General features: G+C 59.9%; 1 long non-coding RNA gene across 1 annotated transcript; it reads right to left on the bottom strand.

Annotated features, from left to right (window-relative positions):
* Positions 1-17944: 17944 nt before the first annotated feature.
* Positions 17945-20086, bottom strand: LOC121103365. Its single transcript, XR_005835533.1, has 2 exons — positions 19955-20086; positions 17945-19246 (listed from the first exon to the last, which is right to left on the bottom strand). It is a non-coding gene; the product is annotated as an uncharacterized LOC121103365 (long non-coding RNA).
* Between the last annotated feature and the right edge of the window lie 2495 nt (positions 20087-22581).

Genomic DNA, 22581 nt, shown 5'->3' with positions numbered 1-22581 from the left:
CAAACACTTCCACCCTCCCTGGACGGCAGTTACTGAGGCTTCCAGCTCTGTGGGAGAGCAACCCCGAGCGCAGGAGCTGAGGCAGGACTTCCAGGCATGGTGACGCCTGCTGCAGCGTCTCTGTGCGGGAGCACTGGCTGTCCGCCCCACGACAGCTAGTGACGGGCACTGCTCCCTCGCCCGGCTCCCCCTACACCAGGCCAGGCAGCAGGACCTGGGTATCCTTGGCTCCCAGCCCAGGAGCTGGAGAGCAGACCCCGTCCATCTGGTCTGGGGTGTGTGCATAGGGTGGCAGAGCCCAAGAGGGTGCGGCAGGTGCGGCCACAGACATAGGATAAATACAGCTTTGAGGGAACCGCGTGAGGATTCCTGCTGGCCCTGCCCACTGCCCACGGCTCTCGCGGGGCCTTGTCACATGCACATTTGTGGTAGGCAGAAGGGCCACGGGGTCAGGAACACCCCTACCCAGGCACAGGTCCATTGGATAGGGAGAGCAAGGGGCAACATCAGCTCCCTGATGACTTGGGGGGTGGGTGTGCCCCCTGCTGACCCCTCCTTCACACCCTCCAGTCTCGCTCCCGCCCAGATCCCCGTGCGCTTTCCACCCAGCCCACCGGATGATGGGGAGGCCAGTGGGAGCCTCCCAAAGGTGCCACAGGCTGGTGCTAATGGTGGCGGTCTGGGCATGGTGACAGGCAAGGCTATGGAGCCCCCACCTGCCTGCAGACATCGCCTGATGCCCTTAGGACGACCAGCAGGCTGGCTGCTTAGGGACTTACTGCCTGAGGACAATGTGGGACTTGGACGCCTCTCCCCATGAGGGCCAGAAGAGCTCGGGGCTGGAAGGAGCCGTGAAGAACCTCACCTGCTGCTCCAGTTCCCTCTACAGTCCCTGCCACACTTACACACCTGCAGGGATGGGAACCTCACCACCTCAAATGGGAGCAGCCATCTGTGGTGTCATGGGCAAGGGTCCAGGCCGAGGTTCCAGGCCCCCACTACCGCTGACTGTCCAGGGCACTTGAGACCTGCTTCCTCGTCTGTGAAATGTAGATAAGGGTTCAAACCTCCAAGGGCCAGCAGCACCCGAGACTGAATGAGGGTCTTTATAGGCAGTGAAGCTATATGTACTGGGGGGAGGGGTGTTTATGAGTCTCTCCAAGGGTTTGGCACATGGCCAGGTGGTGACACAGCCAGAGGAGCAGAGGGCGCCAGGCCACACATGACTCAGTTGCTCCAGCTAGCCTCTGGAGTCCACCCCTCACATTTGTCACCATGAAGACAGGTGGGTCTCGGCAGCTGTCCCCCTGCCACAGGCTCAGAGACCCAAGGTGCTAACCACAGAGCACACCCTGAGAGCCACACTTGTCCAGGGACCCAGAGGGGGTCAGCCACCCTGCTCAGGCAAGGGGCCAAGAAGCCAAGGGAACTCAGCCCAGCAGAGAAGTAACCACAGAGTCCTGCCCAAGTAAACAAGCCCGACTCGAACTCAGGCCTCCCCTGCAGGCCCAGGACAATGGCCAAGCGGGTCAGGCCTTGCATCCCAGAGAGGAGCAGGAGGGAGCCCCATGCTTGAAGAACTCATGCCAGCAGATCAAGACCCCTTTGCATGGGAGTGTCCAAGGGCCCCACGGGCTCTCTGGGGCCTGGTGCCTTCCCGATGACGTCATGGAAGCACAAGGCTAATGCTCCTGATAGACTCACTGCTGCTTCCTGAGGTCTTGGTGGTGGCCCAGATCAGTGGCAAGGACAATATCACGTACGGCGTGCCGAGCACCACGGTCAGCACTCGAAATAGAGTGGCTCACTTAACCTTCTCAAGGGACCATTACTAGTTCATTTCAAAGATGAGGGAAGCAAGGCCCAGAGAGGCTAATACAGCTGTCCCAGTTCACACAGCTGATGCGGCCGGGACAGAACCAGACAGCCGCAGAGCCACCGCCTTGGGCTGCCTCTCCCAGGGGCACAGCTCAGCGGGCGATGGAGGAGCAAAGGCCAGGGACAGCTCAGCGTGGGGCTCTATGCCCATGGGGCCCTAAGCGGGCAGCTGCCCCAGCGAATCCCCCTCGGGGTCTCATAGAGATATTAGAGACATAGGTATCTCCAAACCCATTTTACAGCCTAAGTCATGAGGCTTTGAGAGATTGAGCGGCGGGTTCAAGGTCACTTTTCCAGGATTTGAATCTAGTTCTACCTCAGTCACCATGTGACCGTGAAGACAAAATCTTCAGCCCAGGTTTAGGGAAGACCTCTCAAAGCTGCACAATGAGCTAAGTACACACTCCCAGCCCTGGGCTGCTCCAGATCCCAGCAGCCACGCTGCCCGGAGGTGGGACTCTCATCTCTGTCTATCGTGGGGACACTGAGCTCCAGGCAGGTGACAACCTTGGGCCCCTGTGGCCCTTGAAAGACAAGGCCGGGGCTTCTGGGAGGGGAAGGCAGAAGCCTGAGGACAGGGCAGAGAGGCCTGAGAGGTGGCTCGAGTCTCTCACTGTTGCTTGTCTGGAGTTCGTTGCAGTGGCCCTGAGCCCGGGGAGCCGGCCCGGAGCCGTTAGCTGCAGAACCGCCAGCCTTGCAAGGAGACGGAGCCGGGCTGGCTTCCGCAGCGAGGCCTCCCCCCGCCGGCCACCTCCCTGTAATGGAGAGCCCTGTCCACTGATGCCTAGAAGCTCCTCCAGCTTCTCTGGGGCTCAGCCTTTATCTCTGCCTGCCTGGAACTGCCACGCGTGCCACTAACTGTCTGAGCCAGGAGCCTGACGCCCACCCCATGACCTCCCTACCAAAGCACCAGTCAGGTGGGAGGGGGGAGGCCTAGGTCCTGCCAGAGCCCAAATGGCCCCAGCTGTCCCCAGCGGAGAGGCAGGATGAAGCACCCCCCACCCCACCCCGGGTTGTTACAAGTTGTCTCTGGGCCTCAGTGCCTCCGTCTGCCGGCGTGGAGACCTTACGACAAAGGCTAGCGTGCGGGGGCCAGCGCTGCTCTAAACGCATTACTGCAACCACTCCTCCGTGTTACAACAGCCCCCCACGGGGACACTACTGTCACCCACTTTACCAGATGAGGACACTGAGGCAGGCGCCCCCGCTCACACCCCCAGACGGGAGCAAAGCCAGGACTCTCCCCAGGCAGACCTGCCTTGCCGTCTCCGTGGGCCCTGACACCTAGCACAGCGCGGGCTCGGCAGCGGCAGGGCTGGGGCTCGAGACCAGGGCACACGCTCTCTGGCACCCAGCACGGAGCCCCCTCCCCACTGAGGGGGCGCGGAGAGCAGGGTGGGCCAGATCGCAGACAAGCAGCTCCCCATGCGTAAGCCTCCTGTGCCTCAGTGTCCCCGTCTCTCAAGTGGACACATCAGGAGCTCCTGCCTCGCGGGAACGAAGGTGGGTGCCAAGCGCTGAGCCCAGGCCCAGCAGGCTCTGAGGGCAGGGCAGCTCCAGGAGGTTCTATAGCTCAGGCCAAGCCCCGAGGGACCAGGGAGAGTGTGGGGCTTGAGGGGCAGACTGGCACCGGGCAGGGGTCAGGAATTGTGTGTCCCAAGCTCCTCTCGCACCCTTGGCGCCTCTCCCCAGCAGCCCAGGCCTGACCCCAGAATCTGTAGGGCTCCCCGAGGGCCTCGAGGAACCCCCAGTGAGGCATGAGGACCAGCCGGGAGGAGGGTAAGCCTGGAGGGCTTGAGGCCCAGCCAGCCCCTCCCCACTGTGGGAGAGGCCCCTTGTGCCAGCCCGGCCCCACTCCCCACTTGCCATCTGCCTGGTCCCTTGGCTCCTGGTTCCCCGACGGCTGTGTTTGCTCACGTGATACCCCCATCTGCTGGCAATCAGAAGGCAGGGTCTGGGGGTGCCAGGCCCGACACCCCACTGCCTCCTCCATGGCCTCCCCCCACAGCCCTGCCCCTGACTCTTCACCCCTGCCCTGTAGAAGCCCACCTGTGCCTGCATCCCTGGAAGGGACCCTTCGCCCACCTCCCCACCCTCACCCCCCCACCCCCACATCTCTGCTGAGGACTGAGGGATCTGTGGCCTGGCTCAGCCAGAGCACGGAGCGCGGTCCACGTGGCCCCCTTCATGGCTGTGCCCGCCTCCCCCTCCCGTCTTTGTCCTGCAGGGCCCTGCTGGGAAGGCGATCCCCACAGCACACAGACCCTGCCTCTTTTAGCCTGGTGGCCCCCTCCCCCTTCTGTCCCCACAGCTACGAAGCTGCCTTCAAAACACAAGCAAGCGATGAACCCCACAGCCTGGGCATCGGGCAGCCAGGCCACCCCGAATCGCTGCCTTTCCCCTCCCCATCCTGTTGGGGTCACGGCCAGGCCACCCCGCCCCCTCCCGGCACCCATCTGACCTGGCTGCTGGCCGCAATGCCATCCCTCCCCCTGCAGAGCAGAGTGAGACCTGCCAGCCTGGCCCTCCAGGCCCCATAAAGTGACCCATGGCAGGTCTCCAGTGCCTTGTCTGCCCCATCTCCCGGCTCTCCTCATTCCCAAACCCTTCCCATGCAGTGGCCTCTGCCCAAAACACCCCCACCCCATCCTCATATATGCGCATTGACCCTTTTATCCCTCCCCACCTGTCTCTAAGCCCAGCTGGGTTCTCCCAGTTCAGAAAGTTCTCTTCCCCTCTACAAGCAACATTATGTCACTCCTCAGCCTCTGATCCTCACTGTCTCATTTATCTGTGTCCCTGACAAGGCAGGGTGTCGCAGCCAGGCTGACCACCATCCGTCCAGTGGCCCAGGGCACTGAAGCCAGCATGGACAGTGCATACAGCCCGGACTGGTGTCCCTCACAAGCTGACACTCTTGGAGCCAAGCCCCAGGCAGGACAGCTACCATCACCCTTACACACCCATTTAGCAGTGGGGACAACTGAGGCCCAGAGAGAGCGGCAAGGCAAGGGGTTATGACTGAGGAGGTTCTGTATCTCAGATCCCCGGGGTCACTGCAGCAAAGGGGGATTAGGTCCAGCCCCCAAACTAGTCCAACCTCTAGACATTGGCAGGGAAGTTCCCAAAGGACCCTGGCCTGGGCTCCAGGGAACCAACTCACTGACAGGAGGGGCTTCTTCCCACTCAGTCTCCAGCCCCAAGAAAGCACCTCTGCCCTCAGGGTACCCACAGTGAGGGGCGGGGCTTGGCTCTGAGTCTGGGCCACCCATGAGTTCTCAGACACCTTCATTGTCTCATTCATTGCCCCACCCCCAGGATATCAGGCACACAGTAGGCACTCAATAAATGCTTGCATCAATAACTTCCCTGGCCCTCTTCCGACCCACCCCACCAGGCAGGATGGTAGTTGGGGTGGAGGGGTGAGAGGTGCCTGTCTCGCTAAGTGCCCCCCAAACCTCCTTAGTAAAATGAGCCCCAGTCCCTCCTGCGGGGCCAGGGGAGACCCCAGCTCGGCCCCCCCGGAAGGAGGCTGGATGGGGAGGAGAACAGGAACCAGTAGACCCCCCCGTGCTGGAACAGGGCGGGCACTGCGGTAGTGCCTGGGGAGAAAGTCCTATCAGTGTCACACAGATGGGAGCGCAGGGTCTGGTGGTTACAGGCAGGGGGCTCCAGCCGCAGCTTCTGCTTCCCCATGTACCTGCCCCGACTTCCCAGGACCCTCTCTCAGATCCCACGGCCGGGACCCTGGTGGCCGGTGTGGTGAGGAGCCAGACTGCCCCTGGCTCACTTGTGTACCCTGGACCCAGCCCTGGGCATCGGTGGACCAAGCCCTTCCTCCTCCAGGCTGCACCCTGGTCCTTTATCCCTAGACTTGATACATGATCTGGGAGCCTCAGTTCTCCCATCTGTGCAGTGGCAGCAGGAGTGGGAAGTTATCTCACAGACCAGAGAGCAGACCCCAGCTTGTTGGACCTTGGGGCTATACCACCCTGAGCCTCAGTTTCCCTAGCTAACAGATGACTCGTGGCTCTGAGAGATTCCATCTTCTGAGGCCCCATCCCCTTCTGAGACACCTCCCTGTCCATCCCGACCAACCCTGGAGACCCCGCACAGCAATGTTCATCCGGGCTGGCTGCCACCAAGAGACCTCCCAATCCCCCGTTCCACCACCACCCTACCCTCTCCCACACACACCGCATCCCTCCTCCTTCCCGCTGTCACACCCTTGCTCCGGTACCTGGTGCCGGTGGAAGGTCCTGTGTGGGGCCAGGCAGCTGGAATGCCTTTCACGATTCACCTCGGAGGCTTAACCCACCCACCACGGTCCGGCTGCCCCCAGTGGGCGGGCTGGCGCGCGTGGGAGGCGCCCAGCTCCTCTCTTGCTGCGGAGCAAGTCGGGCAGGGAGCTGCGGAGGAGCCGGCAGGCAGCGTGTGTTTGCGGGGGGGGGGGGGGGGGGGGGGNTGCCCCAGTCGGGCTCCTCCCTCTTCCCTAGCTTGGCTGGGATGACGGGACCTTACGTGAGTCACGGATTTCTCAGAGGGAGGCCGGGAGGAGGCAGGGCCAAGAGAGCTCTGGCGGTGACCCTGGGGGATGCCCATGACTCAGCGCTGGGCAAGGGGGCATCTCAGCCTCACCACCCAACCAGGCAGACAGGTGCCAGGCTTCGTGGACCACAGCCCCGCTGGGGATAACTCTGCCTCTCCGCCCTCCATCTGTCGCTTTCCCCGGGGGCACTTCTCCCCAAAGTTCCCACAGAGAAGCCAGGGTTGCCACGGCGACAGGCTGTTCAGATGCTGGCCCCCCCACCCCCAGGCCCAGGCGACAACTGCCCCTTCCTGAAGGAGAGTCCAGCCTCCTTGGCAGCAGACAGGAGCCGGCGCTGACCGGCAGAGCGGAAAGCACGGGGGCGGAAGGGGGGAGGGCAGGGGTGTCAAGTGGCTTGGCATGTGGCCAGCCAGGCCACTCACAACTGACCACCTGACCACCTGACCTTGAGCCCTCCTTGAGCCTCAGTTGTCACAGAAAGGGACCGATCTTAATGCTCCCCAAGTTGCAACATTCCAAAACTCCAGTTCCAGATTCTGAGACTCCAGGGGCACATCTGCTGGGCCAAAGGAGAAACTGAGACCCGGGGAGGAACCATTCCTGGTTTCCAAAGCTCAAAGAGAGAAATTTGGAAATGGGCTGATGCCCGCATTCCCTTCTGGCCACTGGCCTCTGTCAGTGGCTCCCTCCCACTGCTAAGGTTCATAGTCACCCTGAGAGTCAGGAAGCTCCAGACGGCTCATGGCCTGCCCTGCAGACCTGGAACTCCCTGTCTGCCCTCATCCCTACTCGATTCCCAAGTCAAAGGTGCCGTAAGAGTTTCACAATATAATGAGGGTAAGTGATGACAGCAATAAGAATAACAATAATGATTACATTTACTGACCATTTACTGCATTCCAGAATCTTCACTCCTACCATCACCGTAGCACCACAGGACAGTGGTGGGGAGGAAAACATGTTGCTCAGGCCACTGCCCAGCACTGTGAATGTGACGATGAAGAAGGGAGAGCACAAGGCGGGGAAATGCAGCTCAGAGAAGGGAATTCACTTGCCCAAGGTCACCCAGCTGGGAAGTGGCAGAGTTGGGATGGAGGCGGTCTGGCTCCACACGGCGCTCCTGACCACTCATGCATCCAGCCTCCCCACATCCCTGGCCTGGGGCCCGGCCACAGCAGGTACAGGGCACTGAAGACCCCTTCTCTTCGTGCAGGGATCTGCATTCTAGAAAAGGGACCTGGAAAAGTCCCCTGATACCACACGAATGGAAACTTTTTAGGCAATCTAGGAGCCAGGGATCCACTGCGGGTGAGATGTACCCCTCACCTGCCTGTACAGATCAAGCCACAGGGAGAAAGGCAATAAAGCGAATGGCGAGGGACAGGGAGGCCCCCAGGCCAGCACTGCCAGGAAGCAGTGCTGCGCTCTCCGAGCCATCAGCCCCCGGGGCGGGCTACGGCCGATGCCTGCATCAGGTGGGCACTGTGGGCACTTGGCCCGTGTCTGGCCCACTGCTCCCTCCCAGGGCCACAGCGGACACTCCCTCATTGCCAGGGCTGGGGGGCCAGGAAACAACAGAGCGGAAGTGAGTTCTCCAAAAAGGATGTGGAGTCCCTGACATGCAGTGTCCCTGGGCAAGTTACCTCCTCCAAGCCTCAGTTTCTCCAAGGTCTGTCCTTCAGGGCCAGGGCAGCTGATAGCCGGGGCAGCCTCAGCTGTTCCCCAGACTCCAGGCCAGCAGGAAACAGTCCCTCCCAACACACACCTCCCCACAGAGGGTGTGACCAGCACCTCACAGGTGGAGTGATGGAGACGCCGCTCTCTCTGCAGATGGCAGGGGCACCCCAAGCTGAACATCTAAGCAAGGGACGCAGAAGCCTAGAGCCAGCTGTCCCTCGGGCCACGTGGGAAAGGTCTATGTGGTGGCCTGGCCCGGGCAGGAGACAGCTTGCCAAGCTCCGCCCACCCTGTCACCATGGGGCTTCTCAGAGACCTGCTGTGTGCTGGGCTCTGTGCCAGGCTCCAGGACAGGGGTAGACAGCAGACCCACCCAGCCCTGAGTCTGGTTCACATCAGGGTGACCCTGGGAGTCAGTTACTGGCATTGCAGAGCTCCGAGAGTGCTCTTGGGGTCACAAATGAGAAACCCAATAAATTACTATTCCTCACAAGAGCACCTATTATTAGTATTAATAACAGGACTGATAAGAGCTGCCGCGTCCGTAGGGTTCACGGCGCAAGATGCTCTGTTTTATCTGGATTGTTCTCATTTCATCGCCCCAGACTGGTGGGCAGGGTCCCACTGGTATTTCAGAGACACAAAGTAATTCAGCAAGAGAAACCCTGGTTTGGACTTGAGGGGCTTACGCCAGCAACGTGGGTGGGCTGGGTGGAGGGGAGGTCCAGTGGGCACTGGAGAACGTAGAGGCAGAAGGAGAGGTTGAGGGGAGCCTTTGGTCCAAGAACCCGAAGCAGGCCTAGGACCCCCTCACCCACACGTGAGGGCGAGGGGAATGACGAGATGTCAGAAACTGCCCTGAAGCATGGGGGGCATGGGCGGGGGTGCAGATCTGGGAGGCAGGGAAGAGGCTGCCCTTGGGTACCGTGGAATGGGTGGGAGCCTTCCAATAGGCCGCTGGGGGCACATTGCTGGGGCTCAGGGCTGAAGGGCTAGGGTCCCCCAGGGCCCAGAGAAAGTCACGTGCATTGCTGGCTGGTGACAGAGGCCAGAGGCAGGGTAGGGATTGCCGAAAGGTGAAGGTACTAAAGGGTCTTCATTTTAAGGGATGGAGGAGAGGCTGGGAGCCCAGGCTCTGGGCTCAGGCCAACAGGCTTCTCCTCCGGGCTCTGCCAGCTGGGTGACTCAGGCACATCTCTCTGGCACCCACCTTCTCCTCTATCAAGGGGAGACAACACCAGCACCACAGGTAATAATTAACAAGGCCACACACATAAGGCTCACAGCCCAGGCTCGAATGAGCAGCCTGATATCCTTGCAAAAGCTCTACCGTTCAGAGCAGCCTGAACAGAAAACAGAAACAGGACTGCCGGGCAGGTGGGAGCAGATCTGCGACCGCGCATGGGCCCCAGGACAGGGTAAGAGGACGGACCTCCGTGGGCCCCGCTGTGACAGAGCTGGGGGAGAGGATTTATCCTTCTCCATCCTCAATGCCCTCTCCCAGGGCAGCACGAGCCAGCCTTGCACACAATGGAGAGCTGTGCCCCGCTGCGGGAAGGGTCGTGGGCAGCCACTGGCTGCTTAGAGTGGTTTTTTATTGGACAAGAGCACTTCAAGTCCACACTTGTCCCTTCGCAAGCTGAGTGGCCTTGTAAAGCACTGAGTGCCACGCCTGGCACACAGTAGGTGCATGACAAGTATTAGCCAGTGTCACTGCGGTTACCATAAAGTTAATACAGATGCCAAAGGCCTGGCACTCCACAGTTTGCAAAGTCCTTTCTTTTTTCTTTTTTAAAAGATTTTATTTATTTGTTTGTCAGAGAAAGAACACAGGCAGGGGGAGCAGCAGGCAGAGAGAGAAGCAGGCTCCCTGATGAGCAGAGAACCCGATGTGGGACTCAATCCCAGGACCCCGGGATCATGACCTGAGCCAAAGGCAGACGCTTAACCAACTGAGGCCCCCAGGTGTCACTGCAAAGTCCTTTTGTGTCCAGCATCTCCTCTACAAAACAGTGATGACTGTTCCCATTTAACAGAGATGAAAACTGAGGCTTGAAAAGAGAAGCTTCGCAAAGCCTCACAGCACGTCAGCACCAGAGCCGGGACTCGAACCTGGGTCCTGGGCTCCAGACCATGTGCTTTGTGGCTGGTGCTCCTGGACACCTCCCTGTTCGTTCCCATGGGAAAGCCTCCTGGCCACAGGCGTGGGGGCGGCTGTGGCCCCATGATAACACCACCTCTCATCACAGCCGCCCCAGGGCCCAGCATGGACGGCGTCGCCCATGTGACTCAGCCACCCTCACAAAGGGAGCTGTGTGCCCTGTGCCCCAGCCCCACCTCCCCCACCCACTGCTCAGCCCCCGGCTGGAGAAGGAACAGGGAGCCCGACGTATCCAAGGCCGGGGAGCGCACGGGGCCCTGTGGGCCATTAACATGGGGCAAGTCTAATGAAGATTCAAGCCCAGACTTGGGGTGCAAATGGTTGGTGCCAGCTCCAAGGATGGACGGCAAGGCCAGGCAAACAGCAGGGCGGAGACCACGCAGGTCCACACCAGTGTGTTGGAGACCTTATTTGGAGCTCCAGGAACAGACTGGACCCAGCTGGCTCCCTGTGGGGCGGAGCTGAGGCGGGTGCCCAGCCCACATGTACCTGCCTCAGATTTCAAAAGCTCTGGAGCTTGTGGTGGGGGCTCCTGTGGCTACACCTGTCCCAGCACTGGCCCTCTCTCCACCCCTCCCCATGAAGGTTTGAGACCCAAAGTCCATGCACCCCTACTGAACACTGTGTGCCAGGCAAGTGACTTCGATTTCCCCCCACAATTCTGCCAAGGAGGCCTTGTCCCATTTGCTGGGGGAGGAGACTGAGGGTCGGAGAGGGAAGGGAGCCAGCCCAAGGTCACACAGGATTTGAGCCAGGATCTTATTTCAAGGCCTTGAAACTCCCCCAGTACCTCCTTCCTGGTTCCCGGGGCATCTTGACCTCATATAAACAAGAAGTGGCCTTGGGCCCAGCACAGGCGGGCAGGCAGACAGACATCCCCCGTGTTTCTGTCCCACTGGGAGGAGACCACTGCAGAATGCGGGTCCTCACGGAGTTCAGGCTGGCTGGGCATCCGAGGACCACCCCTGCTGACCTCCCCAGGAGGCAGGCGCACCTGGGTGCCCAGCTGCCTGAGATAGAAGGTAGATAGAGCTGCCACCCCCTCTTTCCGGGCATGACGGAATGTCTGACCTCAGCCCAGCCCCCAAGTGCACTTGGCCGGAGGGTTGGATCCAACCAGAACAGGCCAGGAAGGTCATTCTGGCCACACTCCTGCCTCTCAGCTGTCAGAAGCCCCTGAGCCCCTAGGCAAGGATGGACCCACCAAAGATGGACCACAAGCTCTCTCCCCACCCCCACTTCCATGCCGGTGAGGCTGGGCCACGCCTGCCACGGGAAACAGGTGCAGAGACAGGCATCTGGAGGCCTGGGTTCCTCAGAGGAGGTCCTAGCCATCTGTGAACATCAGGCCCCCCTTTGCAGCTCAGGGCGCTGGAGCTAGGTGGACTGGTGGCACCTTCCCGCTTGGCCGCAGGGCTAGCAGTGCAGCCCCTCCTCAGAGTGACGGCTGGGAGGACCGCTGCTCCCAAGGGGCCCCTGGGTGCCCTGCTCAAGCCTGGGGGAGACCCAGTGACCCGAAGGCTCCAAACTGCCCCTCGCCCCACCTAGACTCTCCCAGCATGGCCCCAGAGTACTTCAAATAGCGTCACGGGGGACCTGACACCACATTGTCCAGCTCTGAGCTTTCTGTGCTCTGTGTCCCCAGGTCTGGAATGGGGATACCAGGCCTGTCTCACAGGCAGAGCGAAACCAGGTGCTGTCACCACCCTGGGCTCTCTTTTAAAGGCAAAATCCTTCAGTGGGGTGGGGGGAGGGGGCAGTGCACAGAGGAGACTTCTAACTACTCCTTCTGCCCTGTTCAGGTGAGGCTGGGACAGGCCCCCCGCCTGACGTCTCCATGCTCGCGCCCCTTCTGTCAGCAAGCCCCCGGGACCCGGACTCTGAGGTTTGGGTGGCAGCTGCTCGGGCCCCCAAGACTTAGGCCAGAGGCCTCCGGTCCGGCAATGAGGCATTGGAGCTCCCACGCCGAGGGAGGCAAATGAGGCCCGGAGGGGCGGGGTGACGACCGGTCAGGTGGCACAACAGTGTACAAAGGCGGCAGGACTTGCTTTGTCTCGCAGGTGACAAGGTGCCACCTCACTTGACTGCCAGAGTGGCCCCAGAGCCCCGGATCTCGACTTTGACCTCCCACATGTGCCCCACCCCTCGTCCTCCACACCCACCTATCCGTGCCCAGCAGCGTGATCGTGCTGGCGGCAGGAGAGGAGAGGGCGCCTGTTCCCTCGCCCGGGACCCCAGCGGCCACCACTTCTCTTTCAGGAGAAGAAAGAGCCGGAACTGGACCTATTTGGTGGAAAGCCCACGGAGCGCCCGGCCTCCGGCCCCAGGAGACACCCCCAACAGCTCCCAGAAACACTGCCTTCTTCACGTGCCTCTGCCCCACCAGCCAGGCAGCCGCCGGGGTCTCCCCATAAGTGCGGGGGCGCAGATGGCTCAGGAGGCATAATGGAGCAGCAATGACAGCCGCTCATTAGCAGGGGCTGTCTAATTAACAGAGGGAACGTGGGGGGCCCATTTTGCTGCCCACACACCCCAAGGGAGCCAAGTTGGTAAGGGCAGAGCTGGCCGGGAGCCAGGTTCCTCCCACCTCCAGCCACCCACGTCTGTCTGTCTGTCTGGCACATGGGCTGGAGGACCAGGAGGGCTGGGGGGGCAGGGCTCGGGGTGCAGACAGGGAAAGCACCCAGGGAAGGAAGCTCCCAGGGCTTTTCCTCCACGACAGCTCTCCCGTGCCGGGGTGTCCTCAGCCGCCATGCAGGAGTCTCATCACCGAGACAGACCCGAGGGACTTGGGGAAAGACTAGTACACCTGTGCTGGCCAGACAGGGCAAGCATGCCCCCAGGCCTGGGCCCTGTCCCCTCTGCTCAGCTGACCAAGGCAGGCTGCCTTTCTCTTCCTTGTCAAAAGTCAAACAACCTGGCCAACCTGCTCCCGAACCGGTTTCCCTCGGGATCCTAGGAAGAAACAGGCTCTGGGTGCTGCGGCATGAAACAGGCAGAGGCCCAGGTGCGTGTCTCCTGCCTCCCCATCCAAGCCCCGGGGCTCGCAGCCTCACCTTCGTCCGCAACCTTACCTAGTACCCCCCCACCCCCGCCAGCTTCAGTGTGCCAAAAACGACCACCGTGTTAGTGTGCCCAGCCCACACTCAGAACAGCAAGGGGGAACCCCAGGACAGCCAGGGCCTCCAAACCTGCCCAGAACCCTGAGCAGACCAAGGGCCAGGCGTCCCACATGCCCTCAGGGAATGGAACGAGAACTCAGAGCCTGCCAAGGTCAAGTGGGCCAGGCTGGGAGTCTTTGCTGAATTTTCCTGCCCCATCCTCCACCATAAACAGCAAACAGCGGCTTCTTACCTCCGGGTCTCGGGTCTCGGCAGACCCCTGGCCGGACTCTGCCTCCTCCCCTTCTACCGCCTCCCAGGGCTTGCGGGCGCCCAGCCTGAGCTTGTCTGGGCAGGCTGTCCCAGGTAAGGCTCCGCCTGCCTGTCTTGAATTTCCGGCTGGCTGCCACCTCCCTCTCTCATTCCTGGATTTCTCTGCGGGGCTGCCCTGGCCCCCCTGGGTGCTGAGTGCCCCACACCCCTGGCCTCAGCCCTCTGTGGGTTTTCAGCACCTCCCACCCAATGCATGGGCTGCTGGCCCGCCTATGGGCCCTGGAGGAGCCTGGAGGAGTCACGTTTGGGGGGTACTGGCCCAGCGTAAGCAATCATCAGCTCTGTGAGTTCCCTCCTGCTGCCTCCCCGATCTCAGGCCCCACCTGAAGCCTGTGCCAGGCTCACCTGGCTATAAGAAAAACAAGTCAGCAGCTCACAGCTGGCTGGAGGCTGGTGGTAAGGCCCTGCTGCAGGGGGATGGGGAACGGGGTACCTAGTCTCTACCCTCAGAATGTCCAGCCTCCTGCAGGACACAGCACAGGAACTGAGACAGACAAAACGTGGGCACAGGGATGCGAGCTCCGACGTAAGGAGTGGTTGGGGGCAGCTGCTCCAGGTACCTCACGGAGTGCAGGGGCAAGTGGTCCAGATGGGCTCTGCCCCACCCAACAGGCTCCCATGGGGGCCCTGGGCACACCCCTGCCAGCGTCCTCCTGGACCACTGGCCCCCAGCCTTGCCTGGCCAGCCCCTGCTTCACCCTTTAGCCTCACCTCAGACCAGCAGTTCTCCGGGGGGCGGGTCTTTTCAAAGTTCTCACAGCCAGGAACGCCCTCCCCCAGGTGGCTTCTAATTCCAACTCCCACCCCCAGTATCCCCAGTATTGAGACCTGAGGCACCACTTCTTCCAAGAAGCCGTCCAGGCATGGATTCATTCAACAAAGTCTGTATCCTGTGCCACTGTGCACCCCCCTTACCTGGGACCCATTCCCCAGTGTCAGAATTCTTCCTTTCTTGTCTGTGTGCCCTCCCAGGTCACCGAACCCAAGCCCCACCACAGGGCCTGGTGCAGAGAAATTCTGGGTGACTGGCGGGTGACCCAGGAAATGTGGGAAGACAAAACGGATGATGGGCGGGTGGGAAAACGGACAGGTGATGGACTCGGCCACGCACTTAGCACGTGCGCATTGAGGGCCCACTGCGTACTGGGCACTGTTCTAGGCACCGGGGATCAGCAGTGAACGAAACACACAAAGCTCTGCCCTCTTACAGGTGGAGGGGGAGATAGATAAATAGTTAATAAGCCAATAAATATGAACTATATCCAGTGGTAAGAACTACGGAGCAAAGCGAAGTAAGCGGAGGGGAAAGAGACAGAAGAAAGGGCTTGGTTTCGATTTTCTCTGAGCACAGGCTGCATGTGGCAAGGGAGGCAGGCTGCACAATGTTTGGAGTGAGGGCATTCCAGGTGGCAGGGATAGCACATGCCAAGGCCCAGTGGTGGGTGGGCACTTGGTGTGCCTAAGGAACAAGGAGGACGTGGGCAGAGCTGAAGGAAAGAGTCAAGGTGGACACGAGAGGAGGGAGGTAAAGGAAGGATGGATGGACAGATGGACAGCAAGGGAATGGGGTGGAGCCGGGTCTAGAGACGTGTTGGAGAACTCCAGTCCCAAGGGAGGACCCTATCTATTGGCCACAGCTCAGACCTACTGGGGTTACTAGGCCCCAGATCACCCCCAACCCCCGTTCCCCTAGCAAATTGCCAAGTGCTATACTCCTCTGCTCCACCCACGGGCATGCATGCCTGCTCCGCTCTGCAGGAAGCTGTGGGCCCCCTCCGCCCCCATGGGCTGAGCACAGGTGACCCCAGAGAGGCAAACAGGCCTGCAGGAAGACAGCCTGACTCTTAAAGCCCCAGGGTTTCCCCAGGGCCCCGAGAGCTGCCCCCATGACCCGAGATGCTACCCAGCCTGATAAGGACACCGGGGAGTCCCGGTTCGTGACTCCTGTGCTCCCGACACCCATGCTCCATTCCCCCTACCCTCCTCTGCCCTCAGGGCCCCTGGCAGTGATACGATCACTGAGCACTACCAAGGGGGGGGGGGCTGGGACTGGAGCCTTGGCTCCACCCTCATTCCCTGGTGCTCTGGGCCCTGCTTAACCTCTCTGTGCCTGAGGTCATCTCTTCAACAGGGACATCTGCCTTTGGCCTGCTTGCCTTCCAGAGGGAAAGGGATGGGGTCAGCAACGTGCGCTGCCAGGAAAGGTATCTGTGGAGCGCTTGCAGGGCTGGGGGCTTGGTCTCCAGGAGCCCCCCTCCCCCCATCCAGGTCTCCTCACTCCGCCCTATGAGATCGGGGACACTTTCTAATGCGGGTTTTACAGGTAAATGTGGGAGGTGGGGGGAGTGTTGGGTAACACATCTGAGGTCATACCCAGGAGGTCTGATCCAGGACTGGGTCCCTTTATCTGTCCCCAGTAAGAGCAGCCTCCCTTTGCCCAGTGGGGAGCCTCAGGAAATGCTGACTCCTTCTGGATAGGAGGGAAGTGTGGAGAGGCGTGAAGGGCCCCTGGCTCTGACCTCTCGCTGCCGCTCTCTTGCTGTCTCTCGCAGGACCACAGGCTCAGCCTCCACACTCCCCCTCAGAGCGAGTGCTGCCCACAAAGTCAAGAAGTGAGCTCCCCATCTCCGGGGGGATCCAAGGAGGAGCTCAGCTGGGGTGTCACAGAGAAAACCCCCACCACATCCCTGGGGAAGACTAATTGCCTTTAAAATCGTTTTCCACTCGCAGGTTAATTCACAAGAGCCATTCGGAACTACTTCATGTTTTTGCTCACTAACCTGATATTTGGAGGAAAACACGCCTCGCTGTGCTGGGATGGGCTCCCCCTCTTCAGAGAAGAAGTGAAGAGATAGCCAGCCGTGTTCCCCTGCTTCCCCTGGTGAGCTCCTTCACCACACGCTGCGTCTTGTGGTCGCTCTCCCCTCCCAGGTTCAGCCTGCATCTGCTCGTCCACCTGCACCCTGTCTGGAGATCAGTCCTGGGTCTGCCACCCCCGGCTGTGTGGTGCAGGGCAGCCCAGGGCCCTTCTCTGAGCCTCAGCATTCCCTGTCTGTGAAATGGGGGTAATAAAAGGACCCATCCTACAGTGTTTTCAAATGAACGACATGAGGAACCAGGGCAGAAACCACTCCGAAATGCACTCTGCCCACCAAGACTCATTTCACCATCCCAGCAACTCCGAGGAGTATCTGCCCCACTTTACAGCTGAGGAGACTGAGGGCAACCCGGAGAGTCAGAGCAATTCATGCAAGCCCATGTGACTCGATGGCATCAGGCCACATCCTTAGCTTCCGTGACATGTGAGACCGGTCCTGGTGCAGCCCGGTGGGGCCTCTCCAGAGCTGCCCCATGTCAAATTGACTTGGGTCTACTTGGGGTTGCTACTGGGGCAACTGAGTCATCTCCTCCTGGGTCATTTTCCGCCAGGCCTCCCCATATTTCCTCAGAGTCAGCCCTTGCTGTATACAAACTAAACACAGGAAATGGGTACACCTGAAATGTCAAGGCCATGTGGGCAGGGAGGCTGTGGGCTGAGAAGAGCACAGCTTGTGCTGGGCCTGTCTCTGCGAGAAGCATCGAGAGCCTCTCACCCTAGCCCCAGTGCAAGCCAGCCCATGGGTCTCTTCCTGGGACCAGGTGTCCCTCTTCTCTCCTGACTTCCCTACCCCCATCTCTGCCTAGAGAAATTTCGCCCACGCCCCCCCCCAACAAAGGCCCATTTCAAATGTCCCCTCTTCCAGGAAGTCCTCTTGGAGTTATCCCATCCTTTCCTATAGGAAGGCAGCCTCTGAACCTTAAAAGCCCTGCGTTTTACCTACAAGAACACTAACATATGACTCTCTCGGTGTGTGTGCCAGGCCCTTTCCTAAAAGCTGAAGGGGTTGACTCATTTAATCCCTGTAACAATCCTGTGAAGGAGGTACTGTTATTATAGAAGAGAGACTGAGGCCCAAGGAGATTTAGTGGCCCATCCTAGAGCACATTGCCAATTAGTACCAGAGTCAGGATTTGAACCCACAGCTCTGCTGGACCGTGATCTAGCTCTATGTTGTGCAGCGCCTCAGTAAATGTATCTGAGTCATTCTTTCAGTGTTTTCTAAGTGCTCACTAAGTGCCAAGCCTCACACGGGCTTTTGTGGACAGGAGATAGACAACACTCCTGCCTTCACAGAGCTTATAGTTTGATGGAATGAGAGATAAAAAAAAGTCAATGAAGTAATTAATTAAGTAATTCAACAAATGTGAAGACAAATAATGACATATAATGTAAGGACAATGAAGAAAGCAAACCAAAAAACCAAAGGGCAAAGATGGCATGCAACAGGGAACCTGCTTTAGCCAGGTAATCAAGGAAGGCTTCTTGGAGGGGGTGACATTTGTAACATAGCCCTGATGGATAAAGAGGAGCCAGCCTTGGAAAGAGTGGGCCTGGGGCACAGAGTAGGCCTGGGGCACAAGGAACAGCACAGGCAATGGCATGGAGAGGGGAGTGAGCTCAGAGCGTTGGGAAAACAGGCAGTTGGTGAGTGTGGCTGGAGCAGGGGGACAAGAGAGATGAGGCCAGAGAGCAGCACTGTGAACACAGGGATGGAGGTGCAGTCTCCAACCCCGGCCAGGGGGCTGCCTTGGGTGGATTTACTCAGGGGGATGGAGGCATCAATATACATTTCAAGGAGAGTAGCTGATCAGGTCAAGGCCGGGTCAAGCTGCCTCTCCTGCACCCCAGGCCAGGCGTGGTCAGGAATTCAGCTGCTTGCAGCACAGGCTCCTGATAGAGAGAGAGGTACCGGGCACCAAGCAGGAACCCTGCAGAAGTACCCTGGGGCAGAGCGTAGGGTGGCCCCTACCCCACCTGGGACACTGGTCCACCCACAGAGCTGGAAGGCAGGCATCCGTCTGTCCACGGGCCGTCTGTCTGTCCATCTACCCATCAGCCCTCTGCAGCCTTGGGTCCTGGCCTTCCACCCTCTCCGGTGTTGAGCTGCTCACGTGGTAACAACTGGGTCTCTGAGTATCGTTCGGACACGAACGCCGATCTTTTCCTTGATGCTGCCGAGTCAGACAAAAGTGAAGTGACCAAGGCACATGAGAGCCTCGCTTATGCATCAAGGGCGTGAGTGATTTTCTGCAGAACTGGACAATAGCCTTCAAGCCCTGGAGTCCTTGCTGACTCAGATCCCGGCTTTTGAACGCACTGTTGAGGGGGGTAAAGGCTTTCAGTCTTTCGTGCTATTTATGACGCAGTGACCACAGACACGGCACACCACAACGAGCGTGCCTCGTGACCGTTTTCTCCGCCACAGCCTGGCATCTCGCTAGATCACCAACAAAACAGTAGTCAGTAGGCCCGATGGGGAGCATTTGCAGGTCTCCGGGGTGTCCGTACTCGCACGTGACCAGCTTCGGGATGCGAGCGTTGACCATGGACTGGGGACACGGCTCACCCCGCTGTGGTACTCCTGCTACACCAGGACCAGAGGCTCCCACACGTCAGAGGTCCTGGCCGCGGCCCTCAGCCCTGTCCCAATTTCGTGGCTGACCTCCCTGCAGGCTCAGAGGAGGGACAGGTCAGGAAAGTTTGGGTTAGCTCCCGTCATCTCCATCCCCGAAGCCTGGTCTCCTCCCACAGGGGAGGGGCTCCTGAGGAAAGAATACTCAGTGACAAGCTAAGGTCACAGGGCGGCCCGGCCTGGCCAGCCAAGAGAGGACACAGTGCAAGGGCCCAGGACCTAGAAATGTGCTCAGAAAGCACAGCCAGCTCTGTCCCCCTAGGGTGTCCAACGGTCCCCGTTTGCCTGGGGCAGCAAATAGACCGCCCCTGCTTTCGCGCTAAAAGCTCTGCATCCCCCGGGACAATCAGAGACAGTTGGCCACTCTTACCTCGTGGTCACATGGCCACGACCAAAATAGGAGTGCTTTTAATGCTAAACTCGGTGAAAATAAGCGGAAAGTGAAGGTGATTTACTTGTCTGCTGTCTCAGGAGTTTATCGGGATAACTTCAGAGAGTCACCTGTCTCGGGGCTAATCTGTCTGCTCTGAGGCAGGCCGGTCCCCGGGTGACTCAGAAATGCTCTGTGTGGAGTGAACGATGCTGTCGCTCTTGTGTTTCTAGGTCAAGTCTAAAGGTGGCAGGGATGTGGGAAAAGGAGAAGCAACTCTGAGGAGTGAGCGGGTAAGCGTGGGACCCTGGAGCAGGCTCAAATCTTCGCTCTATCACACACTAGCCGTGGGACCTTGGGGAGATGACCTACCAGCTCTGTGCCTCAGTTTCCCCATCTGTAGCCTGTTCCTCCCTGCTGGGGTGGTCGCGCAGCTTCAGTGAGGGTAACCACAGGAGGCGGCGTCTGGCACGTAGCCAGCACGTAAGCCATGCTGCCGGGGAGCAAAGCTCGCTGCTGGGATTGTGGGTGTTTCTTTCAATTTTAGAGATTTTTCCATTATCACGGCTCTAATGTAGTTTGCACAATAAAAGCAAAACAAAACTAAAACCCTAGGTATCTATGTACATCGATGTATATAAATAGAGCCCGAAACCAAATGCTGGGCTGTGGCGGAGGGCATGGTGGGGGCTACTCCCCGGACGTGGTGGCTGGCCCCAGAGCGTTCCCCTCCTGGAGGCGTGTGTTGAGAACAGCTGACAGAAGCCCCTGGTGCCTCTCTGAAGTTATCCACTCATGTCAGACCTGAAGCCTGAGAAGGCAGCTCCACTGGAGGGAATAGGAGGCACGCGGGTGCAGCTCCTGAGTCAGAGAGGGTGTCTGTGTTCGCAGGGGCAGCCCAGCACGGGCACGACGCAGGTCCTCTTCCACAGCCAGCGCAGAATCTCTTCCCACTTGGGGCTGTCGTGGCCCTGGGGGTGGGGTGGGGGAGTCTGTCCTATTACACAGAAGGGGCAGCCACGCCCTCCCAAACGTGCTTTTCCACTTGTCCGAGCTCCCGCATCCATGGTAAGTAGGTCCTATGCACGGTAGGTGAGGGAGGTGCTCACTGTCAGAGGCCAATGGCCTCGACCTCCCTCTGACCCTCCATGACTCTAGGATGGGACTGTTATTATCCCATCTCAGAGTCAAGACAAAACAAAATAAAGGGCTCAGAGTGCAAAGATTACTTGCCCTGGAAAGTAGCAGGGCCAAGATTTGAAGCAGGCCTGCCAGGCTCCAGCGCCAGCCGGTGTAAGCACTGAGCCACGCTCCCCGCCGAGCACAGGGACAGCTGGCTGAGTCTCAGGGGGCCGGCGTGGCAAAAAGCACCCCGAAACTGAGTTCGCAGGCCGGGGCGGGGTCCCAACTCTGTCCAGGCTCGCTGGGTGACCCTGGGCAAGTATCTCCTTTCTGCGGGCTTCAGCTTCCTTGTCTGCGGCAGCCGGTGGCAGGACTCACACACGCAGTGCCCACGGGGGCCAGGCCGGCAGTGCGCGCAGGTAGGAAGTGGGGCAGGGCGAGCACGGGCCGTCTTGGGGGTGACGCTCGACGCCAACCGACCTTCGCTTGGAGGGCTTTGGCCCGGTGTAACCTGATCCTCCGGTGTTTCAAGAGAAGCCAGAAATCTGACTTTTATGTGAAAATCTAAGCGGTTAAAAGTTAAGAATGAATTCACACGGGTTTAAAGCCCTTTGAGAATCAGTCAAAAACCTGACAGACACCACCCATGGGCCTCCAGCGGACAACCTCTAGATTCCAGGGCAGACATTTGGGGCATTGGCCAACAGCCACGTGCCCCTTCTAGAGGAATAGAGCCTCAGGTTTTAGCGGGACCCTTAGCTCCTCAGAATATCATCCCCTGGTTTCCCTTGCTGCTAAGTGTGGCCACGGGACCAAGTGCCTCCGTCTGCCCGACGTGGAGACCTTACGACAAAGGCTAGCGTGCGGGGGCCAGCGCTGCTCTAAACGCATTACTGCAACCACTCCTCCGTGTTACAACAGCCCCCCACGGGGACACTACTGTCACCCACTTTACCAGATGAGGACACTGAGGCAGGCGCCCCCGCTCACACCCCCAGACAGGAGCAAAGCCAGGACTCTCCCCAGGCAGACCTGCCTTGCCGTCTCCGTGGGCCCTGACACCTAGCACAGCGCGGGCTCGGCAGCGGCAGGGCTGGGGCTCGAGACCAGGGCACACGCTCTCTGGCACCCAGCACGGAGCCCCCTCCCCACTGAGGGGGCGCGGAGAGCAGGGTGGGCCAGATCGCAGACAAGCAGCTCCCCATGCGTAAGCCTCCTGTGCCTCAGTGTCCCCGTCTCTCAAGTGGACACATCAGGAGCTCCTGCCTCGCGGGAACGAAGGTGGGTGCCAAGCGCTGAGCCCAGGCCCAGCAGGCTCTGAGGGCAGGGCAGCTCCAGGAGGTTCTATAGCTCAGGCCAAGCCCCCAGGGACCAGGGAGAGTGTGGGGCTTGAGGGGCAGACTGGCACCGGGCAGGGGTCAGGAATTGTGTGTCCCAAGCTCCTCTCGCACCCTTGGCGCCTCTCCCCAGCAATCCAGGCCTGACCTCAGAATCTGTAGGGCTCCCCGAGGGCCTCGAGGAACCCCCAGTGAGGCATGAGGACCAGCCGGGAGGAGGGTAAGCCTGGAGGGCTTGAGGCCCAGCCAGCCCCTCCCCACTGTGGGAGAGGCCCCTTGTGCCAGCCCGGCCCCACTCCCCACTTGCCATCTGCCTGGTCCCTTGGCTCCTGGTTCCCCGACGGCTGTGTTTGCTCACGTGATACCCCCATCTGCTGGCAATCAGAAGGCAGGGTCTGGGGGTGCCAGGCCCGACACCCCACTGCCTCCTCCATGGCCTCCCCCCACAGCCCTGCCCCTGACTCTTCACCCCTGCCCTGTAGAAGCCCACCTGTGCCTGCATCCCTGGAAGGGACCCTTCTCACCCCCCCTCCCCCGCCC

This window comes from Ursus maritimus, unplaced genomic scaffold (assembly GCF_017311325.1).
Source record: "Ursus maritimus isolate PB19 unplaced genomic scaffold, ASM1731132v1 scaffold_19, whole genome shotgun sequence".
Lineage (NCBI taxonomy): Eukaryota > Metazoa > Chordata > Mammalia > Carnivora > Ursidae > Ursus > Ursus maritimus.
This window is presented reverse-complemented; position numbering and strand designations above follow the sequence as displayed.